We start from the raw sequence: 15,231 nt of genomic DNA on the forward strand, positions 1-15,231 counted from the left end.
GTTATGTTCACACATTACATTATGTGTCTACCATCTCTCACCATGCAATGTTATTACAATATTATTGACTATATTTATTATGCTGTACCTTTTATTTTTGTAACATTCATTCCATAACTGGAAGCCTGCATCTTCCACTCTCCTTCACCCATTTTGTCCATCCCCCCATTCCCCTCCCCTGTAGCAATCATCAGTTCTCTGTATTTATATATCTGATTCTGCTTTTTGTTTCTTTGTTTATTCATTTGTTTGATTTTTTTTTTAGATTCCACATATGTGTGGAATATCTTTTTCTTTTTGACTTTTTAAGTTTATATTTTAATTCCAGTTAGTTGACATACAGTGTTACATAAGTTTTAGGTGTACAATATAGTGATTCAACAATTCTATACATTACTCAGTGTTCATCACAGTAAGTGTACTCCTAATTCCTTTCACCTATTTAAGTCATCCCCCCACCAACCTCCCCTCTGGCAACCATGAGTTTGTTCTCTGTATTTAGTAGTCTGCTTTTGTGTTTGTTTGTCTCTTTTTTTCTTGTTTATTCGTTTTGTTTCTTAAATTCCACATGTAAGTGAAATCATAAGGTATTTGTCTTTCTCTGATTTATTTCACTTAGTGTTGTACGCTAGCTCCATCCATGTCATGGCAAATGGTAAGATTTCATTCTTTTTTATGGCTGAATATTTCATTGTGTATATATATATAAATATAATCTTCTTTATCTATTCCTCAATCGATGGACACTTGGGCTGCTTCCATATTTTGGCTATTGTAAAAAATGCTGCTATAAACATAGGAGTGTATGTATCCCTTTGATTTAGTGTTTCTCTATTTTCTTCAGTAAATACCCATCCACATCATTGCTGGATCATAGGGTAGTTCTACTGTTAACATTTCAGAAACCTCCATACTGTCTTCCAGAGTGAGTGCACCAGTTTGCATTCCCACCAACAGTGCTAGAGGGTTCCTTTTTCTCCACATCATCTCCAGCACCTGTTGTTTCTTGTGTTCTTGATTTTAGCCATTCTGACAAGAGTGAAGTGATATCTCTTTGGGGTTTTGATTTGTACTTCCCAGATAGAAAGCAATAATGAACATCTTTTTCATGTATCTGTTGTTCATTTGGATGTCTTCTTTGGAGAAATGTCTGTTAATGTCAATGTCTTCTGCCCATTTTTAATCAGATTATTTGTTTTTTAGGTGTTGAGTCATATAAGTTCTTTATATATTGTGGCTACTAACCCATAATGGGACATGTCATTTGCAAATATCTCCTCCTATTCCACATCACCTTTTAGTTTTTTTGACTGTTTCCTTCACTGTGCAGAAGCCTTTCCTTTTGATTAGTCCCAATAGCTTATTTTTGCTTTTATTTCCCTTGCCTCAGGAGACATATCAAGGAAAAAATTGCTATGGCCGATATCAAAGAGTTTACTGCCTGTGATCTCTTCCAGGATTTTTATGGCTTCAGATGTCACATTTAGATCCTTAATCCATTCTGAATTTATTTTTGTGTATGGTTTAAGAAAGTAGTCCAGTTTCTTTACTTTGCATTTTGCTGTCCAGTTTTTCCAACACCATTTGTTGAAAAGACTGTCTTTTCCCATGGGATATTTTTTCCTGCTTTGTTGATAATTAATTGACCATGTAATTGTGGGTTTATTTCTGGATTTTCTATTCTGTTCCATTGATTTCTGTGTCCATTTTTGTGCCAGTACCATACAGTTTTGAGTACTACAGCTTTGTAATGTAATATGAAGTCTGGAATTGTGACGCCTCCAGCATTGCTTTTCTTTTTTAAGATTTTTGAGTATTCAGAATCTTTTGTGGTTCCATACAAATTTTAGCATTTTTTGTTCTAGTTCTGTGGAAAATGCTGGTGGTATTTATATAGGGATTGCATTAAATGTGTAGATCGTTTTGGGTAGTGTGGACCTTTGAACAATATTTGTTCTTCCAATCCATGCGCATGGAATGTCTTTCCATTTCTTAGTGTCATCTTCAAATTCTTTCCTCAGTGTTTTATAGTTTTCAGAGTACAGGCCTTTCACCTCTTTGGTTAGGTTTATTCCTTGGTATTTTATCATTTTTGGTGCAATTGTAAATGGGACCAATTCCTTAATTTCTCTTTCTGCTTCTTCATTTTTGGTGTGTAGAAATGCAACAAATTTCTGTACATTTATTTTGTATCCCGTGAATTACTGAATTTTTTTATGAGTTCTGGCAGTTTTTTGTTGAACTCTTTCAAGTTTTCTATAGATAGTATTTTGTCATCTGCAAATAATAAATGTTTTAATTCTTCCTTACTTATTTCAATGTCTTTTATTTCTTTTTGCTTGAGTGCTGAGGGTAGAACTTCCACTACTATGTTGAATAAAAAAGTGGACATCCTTCATTTCTTCCTGACCTTAGAGGAAAGCTCTCGGTTTTTCCCCATTAAGGAAGATGTTATGTATAGGTATTTTATATATGGCCTTTCTTATGTTGAGGTATGTTCCCTTGAAACATACTTTGTTGAAGGTTTTTAACATGAATGGATTTGTACTTTTTCAAGTGCTTTTTCTGCATCTATTGAAATTATTATATGGTTCTTATCCTTTCTCTTATTAATGTGGTGTATCATATTCACCCTTTCAACCCAGGAATAAATCCCATTTGATTGTGGTGAATGATCTTTTTAAATATATTGTTGGATTTGGTTTGCTAGTATTTTGTTGAGGATTTTTGCATCTATGTTCATCAGGGATATTGTCCTATAGTTCTCTTTTTTGGTGGTGTCTTTATCTGATTTTGGTATTAAGGTAATGATGGCCTTATAGAATGAATTTGGAATTTTCCTTTCTCTTCTGTTTTTAGTTTGAGATGAATAAGTATTAACTCTTTTCTAAATGCTTGGTAGGTTTCACCTGTGAAGGCATCTGTTCCAAGACTTTTGATGTTGGGATTTTTTTGATTAATGATTCAATTTCTTTGCTGGTTATCAGGTTATCAGTCTGTTCAAATTTTCTATTTCTTCCCATTTCAGTTTTAGTAGATTATATGCTGCTAGGAATTTATCCCTTTCTTCTAAGTTGTACAGTTTGTTGGCATATGTTTTTAATGATATTCTCTTATAATTGTTGTATTTCTGTGTTATTGGTTGTTCTTTGTCCTCTCTCATTTGTGGTTTTATTTAGTTGAGTCCCTTCTCTTTTTTTTTCTTGTTACATCTGGCTAGAGGTTCATCAATTTTATTGATTTTTTTTTAAAGAACCAGCTCCTGGTTTCATTGATTTGTTCTATTGTTCTTTTTGTTTCTATATCATTTATTTCTCTTCTAATCTTTCTTATTTCCTTCTTTCTACTGGTTTTGGGTTTTTTGTTGTTGTTGTTGTTTATTTTTTTCCCTAGCTTCTTTAGGTGTAAATTTAGGTTGTTTATTTGAGATTTTTCTTGCTTCTTCAGGTAAGCATGTGGTGCTATAACTTCCCTCTTAGAACCACTTTTGCTGCATCCCAAAGGTTTTGGTTTTTATGTTTTCATTTTCATTTGTTTCCATGTACTTTTTTATTCCTTTGTTTATTTCCTGGTTGATGTTTTCATTGTTGAGTAGCATATTATTTAACCTCCATGTATTTGTGATGTTTCAAGATTTTTTTTCCTGTGGTTGACTTCTAGTTTTATAGTTTTGTGGTCATAAAAGACTCATATTATGACTTCAATTTTTTTTAATTTGTTGAGGCTTGTTTTGTGGCTTAATATGTGATCTATGCTGGATACTGTTCTGTGTGCACTTGAAAAGAATGTGTACTCTGCTGTTGTAGGACTGGGCTTTCTGAATATATCTGTTAAATCCATCTCGTCCAGTGTGCCATTCAAAGCCACCTTTTCTTGATTTTCCATTTAGATGATCTGTCCATTGATATAAGTGCGTTAGTAGTGTCTCCTACTATTATTGTATTATTATGGATTAGTTTTTCATTAACAGTTTTATGTATTTGGGCGCTCCTATGTTGATTGCATACATATTTACACTTATCATATATTCCTGTTGGATTGTCCCCTTTGTTACTATATAGTGTCCTACTTTGTTTCTTTTTACAGTCTTTGTTTTAAAGTCTATTTTGTCCGATATAAGTATTGTTACTCTGACTTTCTTTTGACACCTATTTGCATGATAGATACTTCTCCATCCGCCCCTGTCATTCTGCAGGTGTCTTTAGGTCTAAAATGAATCTCTTGTAGGCAACATATAGGTGATCTTGTTCTTTTTATCCATTCTGACACCCTATGTCTTTCGATTGGAGCATTTAGTCCACTAATATTCAAAGTACTTATTGATAGATATGAATGTGTTATCATTTTAGTATTTGTTTTGTGGTTTGTTTCTGAACATTTTCTCTGATCCTTGTCTTTCTGTCTTTCCTGGTTTTATAATTTTATTTAGTGATATATTTGGAGTTCTTTTTCTTTATTTTTTGCATATTTATTTGTGGTTCTTGATATATAGTTACCATTAGGTTTATATACAACCTCTTCTGTATATAGTAGTCTATATTAAGTTGATGGTTGTTTAAGTTTGAACCCATTCTTTACTCCTCTCCTACCCACATTTTGGTATATGTTGTTATATTTTACATCCTTTTATTTTGTGAATTCTTTGACTAATTTTTTACAAATACATTCATTTTTACTGCTTGCATCTTTCCAACCTTTATACTGTCACTTTTGGTTTCTCCTTTCTACTCAAAATGTCCCCTTTAATATTTCAAGCAGGGCTGACTTAGTGGTCACAAACTCCTTTAGTTTTTGTTTGGGAACTTCTTTATCTCCCCTTCTTTTCTGAATTATAGCCTTGCTGGATACAATATTCCTGCTTGCAGATTTTTCCCATTTGGCAAATTAAATATATCATGCCACTCCCTTTTGGCTTGGAAAGATTCTTTTTTTTAAAGATTTTTTTAAAAAAAATTTCTTTATTTGAAAGAGAGAGAGCACAGAGGGAGAGTCAGAGGAAGAAGCAGACTCCCTGCTGAGCAGAGAGCCCAACTCAGGGCTTGATCCCAGGACCCCAAGATCCTGAACTGAGCCAAAGGCAGACACTTGATCAACTGAGCCACCCAAGCACCCCTGCTGGGAAAGTTTCCGATGAAAATTCACTTGCTAGCCTTATGGGTTTTCACTTGTATGTTACTGTCTTCTTTTTTCTTGATGCTTTATTTATTTTTCCTTTATCTCAAAATTTTGCAAATTTAATTATAATGTGTCTTGGTGTTGGCCTGCTTTTCTTGATTTTGATGGGAGTTCTCTGTGCCTCCTGGATCTGGATATGTTTCCTTCTCCAGATTAGGGAAATTTTCAGCTATTATTTCTTGAAATATATTTTCTGACCCCTTTTCTCTTCTTTCTTCTGGGACTCTTATAATATGGATATTATTATGTTTAATGGAACCACTGAGTTCTCTTTGTCTATTCTTATTTTGCATAATTCTTTTTTCTCTCTTTTGTCAGCTTGATTACTATCCATTACTCTGTCTTCCAAGTCATTAATTCATTCTTCTACTTCTTCCAGCTTGCTCTTCATTCCATCAAGTATGTGTCTTGTCTTTCTTTTCCTGAGGACTTTATCTCTGCTATGTTTTTCCTTATCTCTGCATTAAGGGTCTCACTCTTGTCTTCCACTCTTTTCTCAAGTCTAGTGAGGATCCTTATGATTATTGCTTTAAATTCTCTATCAGGCATGTTTCTTATATTTATTTCACTTTGATCTCTTGCCCTAGCCTTGTCTTTTTCTTTCATTTGGGATAAATTTACCTGTCTTCTGATTTTATCCAAGTCTCTGTTCCTATTTCTCTGTGTTTGGAAAGTTAGCTATGTCTCCTGTTCTTGAGGGTAATGGTTTTATGAAAAAGAGGTCTTGGATTGACCTGCCATGTTATGTCGCTGTTCCCCAGAGGCTGGCATTTCCAGAAGTGTGTCTAATGTGTGCTGCATGTGCTTTACTCGTTTGTCCTGGCCTCTTCATCTTTCAGGCTGGGAACCTACAGAGGCTCTCTTTGACTTTTGTGGGTAGTATTTAGCCCCTGGCCTGATTGTGGCAAGTTTTAACTAGGTGTGTTCTGGTTTGTTTGCGAAACTAGAGCTGTGGTGACTGCTGACAGAATTAAGGCCCCACAATACTTATATCATAAGACATGGTGTGGGCAAGTGTTTGGGCTGGTCTTCCAGGGAAGGGGACCTACTTTGCTGGTAGTGAGGCAATGGTGACTAGGAGAGTTGGTTCCACTGGACTGTGAGGGGCAGAGTTTGGTCTAAGCATGTTAGGTTGATAGTGTCTGTGCTGTGCTGGCTCCTGCAGGTGACCCTATGTTATAATGAGGGGTGGGGGATGGAAGTGGTTCTGGCCAGTTCCTTTGGTCTCAGAAGGTTCTCTCTGTGGATGCTGTCTCTCTGGTATGTGCTCCAAGATGAGCAAATAACCTCCCCACTTTGTGCTCCAAGCACTCTTCAGATTACTGTTTCCGTGCTGTGTGTGCATGGGTTGTTTGCCCGTCTTTCTCCAAGAGCAGTGCAATGCCCTATGGGCTCTGTCTCAGCCAAGTACATTGACCTTTAAAAGACCAGGCGTTAAGCCCACTGGTTGCATGAACTCATGAGATTCAACCCCTCTTGCTTTCCAAACCAATTGCTGTAAGGATTTGTTTTCCCCATGTGCTCCCCTGTGTGCTAATCTGTCTCTCTCCCTTCTTTGCAACTTTGGCTCCCTCCCCATGTCAGTGGCCACAATCTATTTCTCTCCCAAACTGCATCACTGCACTTCCTACCTTCTTCCATATGTTCTTTTCTCTACCTTTAGTTGTGAAATTTGTTCTTAGTCTTCAATTTCTGGGGTATTTAGGATGATTTGATATTTATCTAGCTGTACTCATGGATGAGGTAAGCCCAGTGTCCTCTTCCTCCACTGCCATCTTCCAACCTCTCCTGGAATCTCATTTCATTTGTTTGTGTCATCTTCAATTTCTTTTGTTAATGTTTTATAGTTTTCAGAGTACAGATATTTCACCTCCTGAGTTAAGTTTATTCCTAGGTATTTTATTCTTTTTGGTGCAATTGTAGTTGGGATTTTTTTCTTCTTTCCTTTCCTTTCCTCTTTTTTTTTTTTTTTTTTGAGAGAGAGTGAGATTGAAAGAGAGAGGGAGAGTGAGAGCACACAGCAGGGGAGTGGAGGCAGAGGGAGAGGGAAAGAGAGAATCTTAAGCAGGCTCCATGCCCAGCACAGAACCTGACACAGGGCTTGCTCTCACAACCCTGACATTAAGGGCCAAAATCAAGAGTCAGATGCTTAAATGACTGAGCCACCCAGGTAACCCTGGGATTGTTTTCTTGATTTCTCTTTCTGGTACTCTGTTATTAGTGTATAGAAACACCAAATTTCTGGGTATTAATTTTGTATTCTCCAACTTTACTAAATTTATTTATTACTTCTAATAGTTTTTTTGGTGGAGTCTCTGGTGTTTTCTATGTATAGTATTATGCCATATGTAGTGATAGTTTAATTTCTTGTTAACCAATATAGATGCCTTATTTCTTTTTCTTATCTGATTGCTATGGTTAGGACTTTCAATCCTTGCCACTTGACTAAAAGTGGCAAGAGTGGACACTCTTGTCTTGTTCCCAGTCTTAGAGGAAAAGCTCTCAGTTTTTCATCTTTGAGTATGATGTGAGCTGTTGTTTTCTCATATATGGCCTTTATTAGGTTGAAGTATGTTCCTTCTAAGCCCACTTTGTTGAGAATTTTTGTCATGAATAAATATTGAGTTTTGTCAAATGCTTTTCTGAATACATTTATGTAGTTATATGGTTTTTATCTTTCATTTTGTATCTTGTTGATTCATTTGCAAATACTGCACCATCCTTCCATCTCCAGAATAAATTCCACTTGATTGTGGTGAATGATCCTTTTAATCTATTGTTGAATGTGGTTTGATAATACTTTGTTGAGAATTTTTGCATCTATTTTTATCAGTTTACCAGTGATTTTGACTTGTATGTTTCTTTCTTGCTTGCCTATTTTCTTTCTTCTTTCTTTCTTTTTTTCTTTCTTTTACTTTCTCTCTCTCTCCTCCTTTCTTGTCTCTGCCTGGTTTGGGTATCAGTAATTCTGCCCTCATAGAATGTATTTGGAAGTTTTCCTTTTTCTTCTATTTTTTTCAGAATAGTTTGAAGAGAAAAGTATTAACTCTTTAAATGCTTTCTAGAATTCACCTGTGAATCCACCTGGCCCTGAGCTTTTAGTTTTTGTAGTTTTTTGGTTACTGATTCCATTTATTATAAGATAAAACATTAGAAAGAAATATCAGTAAGTCTTACATGTCCTGGATTAATATTTCTATTTTATTTTGTATTATTCTTTCCCCATGTTTCTGAAATCAAGTTACTGCTATTCTTTTAACTTCTTAAAAATACCAAACACCCATTTCAGGATCTTTGCAATGCTCTTCTATCTAGCTGGGATAAAGTTTTCCTAATCTTTTCATCTAATGTTGACTAATTTTTCAAGTTTCTCTTTATTTTTTCAAGTTTCTCTTTAAATGTCTCTTCCTGAAAATCATTTTCCTTTACTTGATCTAAATTAGTCCCCTCACTAATTTCTTTAATTACTTCAAACACCATTATCCTCCAGCCCTTCCAGTGTAGTTTCTGACTTGCTCTCCCATGCTTTTGATACTTGATCTGTGAAACACTTTGTTTTTATCTCAGCATTTTTTAAATATGTAGAATTATTCAATGTATATGATTGTGATGTTAAGCATTTATTCTTAAATAGGATTTTGTTTTAGGGTTTAATTAACTTCCTTACTGTTCTAATTAATAATCCTTTATAATCAGAATCTGAAACTTGGCAGTTCATCCCTGTGCTCTTTCACAAGGCACTCCTCAAACAATACACATCTTTTACAGTGACGGATTTGGCATGTTTGTTTACTGACTTGGCCCATGTTAGTATCATCTCTCACCAAGATGACTACAGTTATTAATTTTTTGCCTCTAGAAAAGTTTTGTTTTTCCACAAGAATAATCCATTCCTTACACTGAAATCAATATAATCTCCTTAAAAAGCAACCCTAATGTGGCATTCATTTATCTGAATTAAATCTTTCAATGTTCCTCCTTGAACCTATGATATATTCTAAATTCTTCAGAATGTCTCATAAGGCCCTTAAGGATCTTGTCTCTACTCACCTCTTTATCCCATCTCTTATTGTCCTTTCCTAAAACATACACCACCTCCTGCTAACAAATGTACTCTTGCCCTGCTCTCCCCCCTTTTTAAACATTTTATTTATTTATTTTGAGAGAGAGAGAGAAAGGAGGGAGAGGCAGAGAAAGAATTTCAAGTAGAATCCACGCTGAGTGTGGAACCTGATGCGGGGCTCAATCTCACAATTGTGAGATCATGACCTGAGTTTAAATCAAGAGTAAGATACTTAACTGACTGAGACACACAGGTGTTCCCGATTTCCCCTTTTATTTACACATTTTCTGGATGATTTCACCTAATTTGATGGTTTCAACTATATCTCTATGTTGACAACTCCAAAATATTGCTTTGGAAAAATATTAATGAGTGGCTTGGGAGAGAACAGTCCTGGGGATTGGGACAATGCTTTATACTCTCTTATAACACCACTATCTTCCCAGTCATCTAAGATAAACACACAAAAATCTGGATGTCATGTTATGCTTCTTTTTCCCTCAAATTTTATATCCAACAAATCACCTAGATAATAGATGATGGGGAATCTAACTATGGTGATATTGATAAGAATGGTAATTAGTCACATTAAAGAAAAAATAGATGGTAAGTCAGTAAGATTTGCTGATTGAGTGAGAGGGGAATGGATTCAAGGGTATATTTCAGATTTCTAGGTTGGTTGTCTGAATGATTGTTGGTACCATTTACTAGGGTAGGCAGGAGAAACAGCAGTTTATGTTGTTAAACTGAGTTTAGAATTTGTGTTAGAGAGTCTAAGGTAACATTTGCCTCTCCAGGAGGAGTTATTCAGCAAGTAGTTGGATATATGATTCTGAAGTTTCATGTAGAGATCTATTTTTAACTATAAATTCTGTAAGTTAGATGTAATAGTTGATATTATGATCATAGACTAGATTAGTCATAGGAAGTATTCAGACTGAAAAAAGCAGTGGCCCAAGAATAGATTTCTAGAGATAAGTATCAGTATTAATGAGGCCCATGAAAGAAGAAGAACCTAGGAAGAAGTCAGAGAATATATAATCACAGAGAAGAGGAAATAAAAATCAAATTATATTATAATGGAAATAAAAGATAGTGGTGAGTTTCAAGAAATAAGTCTTTTCCAAGAGTGTCAAATGTAGCCCCCCCAAAGAAACTACAATGGTTGAAAAATGTGCTTATCATATCTAGTATTTATAAGGTCATTAGCAGATTATAGTTTTTTTTTCCTTAGAATAGTTAGGCTAGAATCCTAAGTGCCATGGTTTAAGTCATGAATAAGAATTGAGAAAAGAAAAACAATGATGAGAATGGATTGGAAAAAGATTGGATAACTGAAGATGGGATACAAGGTTAAAAGATAATTCATTCATTCAACTGAAATATACTGAGTTCCTACTGTGTGGCATGTACTATTCTAAGAACTTGATATATATGAGTAAATAATTTTTTAAAAAAGAAAAAAAAATGATCCTGGCCCTTGTGAAACATAAATAGAATTATGAGTGATGGACAACAGACATAATAAATAAATAATGTATATGGTATGTTATAAAGTTAAAAGTTATATGACAAAAAATGAACAGAGGAGAATAACCAGCTGCATTACAATGTCTACTTTTGTAAATATAGAAGACTTGATAATACCATATTTAATAAAAAAAAATAAGTTCAATTTATACCCTCTGTAATGACATGTTTGTCTTTGGAGTCAGAAAATCTTAGTTCAGAAAATCATGAGCATAAAGGCAGAAATAACTTTTTTGAACTAGCAAGTATAACATTAAACATTTCATTTTTTTGTTTATAATTTACACTTGCATATTTTTGACAGTATTTTAAATTACATATGATGTCATAACACATCTAGAATATCATGTTTTAAGCCTAGAAAATAAGATAATTAAATGAACAATGCACTAGATACTTAGAATGAACTGGTGAAGTAAATTTTAAAAAATAATTTATCTTTGAACACTGTGGAATACAATGAAAAAGAGAGAAACGTGTTGAATTTTATAGTTCTCATACAATTGTGAAAAGTGATAACAATGCTTAGATTTCATGTATTGATCACTTACTATAAGAGAAACAGAGGGGGGAGGAGCAATATGGCGGAGGATTAAGAGACCTAAATTTCATCTGGTCCCAGGAATTCAGCTATCTAGGGACCAAACCATTCTGAACACCTACAAACTCAATAGGAGATTGAAGAAAAGAATAGCAGCAACTTTCTGAACAGAAAAGCGACCACTTTCTGGAAGGTAGGACATGTGGAGAAGTGAATCCCAGGTGATATTCAGGAAGATAGATGGTGGGGGAGGGGGCCTCCGTCAGCCGCTACTGGCAAGTGATAGAGCAGCAGAGCACAAAATCGGAACTTTAGAAGTTGGATCTCCTGAGGGATGTTGCTCCAGTGGCTAAGAGGGGGTGGAACCTTCGCTAGGACACTGTGGTCTCAGGACCCTCGGGGTCACAGAAAGACTGGGGGTGCCTGAGTGCAACAGAGCTCCCAGGTATCAGAACAGGGAAGCCAGCTGCAGAGACGGAGCCAAGGAGTGGGCTCTCAGCTCAGGGTTGCCATAAAGTGTGATCTGCAGCACAGTTGGGCCACTGCTCCTCCAGCAGAGACCCAACTAGGGGGCAGATCAAGGGAGACTCCCCTTCCTCCCCCGAGGAGGAGTGGCGTGGGAGAACACTGCAGGAATCTGCTGGGTTTGGAGACTCCATACAGGGTCATGTGCCAGAGATAGAAATGTTAGGTCACAGGCTGGGTGAGCACGGAGTGTGGCCAGAGACCAGGGAGAGAAGAGTGATTGCTTTAATCTGGGGGCTCACTGAGGAGTGGGGACCTGAGTTCTCGGCTCCTCCTGGGCAGAGATTGGGACGCCACCATTTTCATTCTCGTCTTCCAAAGCTGTATGGAAAGCTTGCAGGGAATAAAAGCTATGGAGAGCAAACCTGAGCAGATTAATTAGCCTGGACCCGGCAAGGGCGGGGCAATTCCGCCTCTGGCAAATACATTTGATAATCACTGTGACAGGCCCCGCCCCCAGAAGATCAGTAAGAATAGCCAGCCAAAACCAAGTTTCCCAATCAATGAGAACAGCAGAACTCCAGCGCTAGGGGAATACTGCACATAGAATTCATGACTTTTTTCCCATGATTCTTTAGTCTTATAAAGTTTTTTTTAACTTGCTTTTTCTTTTTTTTTTGAATTTTTCTTTTTCCATTTTTCAACCAACATCTTACCAATCCCTTTTATAAAATCTTTTTTTATTTTTTTCAATTTTAGAGTCATATTCTATCCCTTCATAGGACTTAACCTTATTTTTGGTGTATATATATATATATATACACACACACACACACACACACACACACATATATATATATATATATATATATATAAACTTGTTTTCTCTTTAAAATTTTGAGATATAGTTTCTTCTAACAGACCAAAATATACCCTAAATCTCCAGTGTATGGCTTTGTTCTAGTCTCCTCTCTGATCACATTATCTCACTTTTTTTTTTAAATCCTCCTTACTTTTTCAACCAACTTCTTATCAATTCCTTTTATAAATTTTATAAATTTTCATCTTTACAGTCATATTCCAACCATTCATCGTATTTACACTAATTTTTGTACATATATAAGTTTTTCTTTCTTTAAAATTTTGGGAGGCACTTTCTTTTAACAGACCAAAATATGCCCAAAATCTAGAGTGTGCACTGATCTATGCACCAGCCAGATCATATTTGATCATATTCTGTTTTTTTGTTGGTTTGTTCTTGTTTGTTTGTTTTTATCTTTTTCTTTTTCTTTTTTCTTTCTTTCCCTTTCTTTTTCCCCGGCTTCAGATCCTTTCTGATTTGTTTAGAGTATATTTTCTGGGGATGTTGTTACCCTGTTAGCATTTTGTTCTCTCATTCATCTATTCTCCTCTGGACAAAATGACAAGGTGGAAAAAATCACCTCAAAAAAAAAGAACAAGAGGCAGTACCGACTGTCAGGGACCTAATCTATATGGACATTAGTTAGATGTCAGAACCAGAGTTCAGATTGATGATTTTAAAGATATTAGCTGGGCTTGAAAAAAGCATAGAAGATATCACAGAAACCCTTTCTGGAGAAATGAAAGAACTAAAATCTAACTAAGTCGAAATCCAAAAGGCTATTAATGAGATGCAATAAAAAATGGAGGCTCTAACTGTTAGGATAAATGAGGCAAAAGAGAGAATTAGTGATATAGAAGACCAAATGATACAAAATAAAGAAGCTGAGAAAAAGAGAGATAAACAACTACTGGAAAAAGAGGGCAGAATTCGAGAGATAAGTGATACCATAAGACAAAATAATATTAGAATAATTGGGATCCCAGAAGGAGAAGAAAGAGAGAGATGGGCAGAAGGTATATTGGAGCAAATTATAACAGAGAACTTCCCCAATTTGGGAAAGGAAACAGGCATCAAAATCCAGGAGGCACAGAGAAACTCCTCAAAATCAATAAAAATAGGTCAACACCCCAACATCTAATAGTAAAACTTACGAGTCTCAGGGGCAAAGAGAAAACCTGAAAGCAGCTCAGGATAAGAGATCTGTACTCTACAATTGTAGAAACATTAAATTGTCAACAGACCTATCCACAGAGACCTGGCAGGCCAGAAAGGACTAGCATGATATATTCAGAGCACTAAATGAGAAAAATATGAAGCCAAGAATACTATATCCACCTAGGATGTCATTGAAAAAAGATGGAGAGATAAAAAGCTTCCAGGACAAACAAAAACTAAAAGAATTTGCAATCTGGAGACCAGCCCTATAAGAAATATTGAAAGGGGTCCTCTAAGCAAAGACAGAGCCTAAAAGTAACATAGACCAGAAAGGAACACAGACAATATACAGTAACAGTCACCTTACAGGCAATACAATGGCACTAAATTCATATCTTTCAATAGTTACCCTTAATGTAAATGGGCTAAATGCCCGAATCAAAAGACACAGGCTATCAGATTGGATAAAAAAAACAAGACCCATCCATGTGCTACCGGCAAAAGACTAATTTTAGACCCAACAAACCCCCAAATTGAAAGTGAGGGGGTGGAAAACTATTTACCATGCTAATGTACACCGAAAGAAAGCTGGGAGGCCATCCTTATATCAGACAACTTAGGTTTTAAACCAGACTATAATAAGAGATGAGGAAGGACACTATATCCTACTTAAAGGGTCTATCCAACAAGAAGATCTAACAACTGTAAATATCTATGCCCCTAACATGGGAGAAGCCAATTCTATGACCAAATTAATAAGAAAAGCAAAGAAACAAATCAGCAACAACACAATAATAGTAGGGGACTTTAACACCCCTCTCACTGAAATGGACAGATCATCTAAGCAAAAGATCAACAAGGAAATAAAGACCTTAAATGACACACTGGACCAAATGGACTTCACAGATATATGCAGAACATTCCATCCCAAAGCAACAGAATACACATTCTTCTCTAGTGACCATGGAACATTCTCCAGAATAGATCACATCCTAGGTCACAAATCAGGTCTCATCCAGTATCAAAAGATTGGGATCATTCCCTGCATATTTTCAGACCACAATGCTTTGAAACTAGAACTCAATCACAGGAGGAAGGTCGGAACAAACTCAAATACATGGAGGGTAAAAAGCATCCCACTAAAGAATGAATGGGTCAACCAGGAAATTAAAAAAGAGTAAAAAAAATAAAATTCACGGAAAGAAATGAAAATATATCACAATTGTTCAAAATCTTTGGGATGCAGCAAAGGCTGTCCTAAGAGGAAAATATATAGCAATAAAGCTTTCTCAAGAAACTAGAAAGTTCTCAAATACACAACCTAACCCTACACCTAAAGGAGCTGGAGAAAAAACAGCAAATAAAGCCTAAACCTAGCAGGAGAAGAGAAGTAATAAAGATCAGAGCAGAAATCAAAGAAATAAAAACCCAAAGGAG

Source organism: Zalophus californianus, chromosome X (assembly GCF_009762305.2).
Source record: "Zalophus californianus isolate mZalCal1 chromosome X, mZalCal1.pri.v2, whole genome shotgun sequence".
NCBI classification, from domain to species: Eukaryota; Metazoa; Chordata; class Mammalia; order Carnivora; family Otariidae; genus Zalophus; species Zalophus californianus.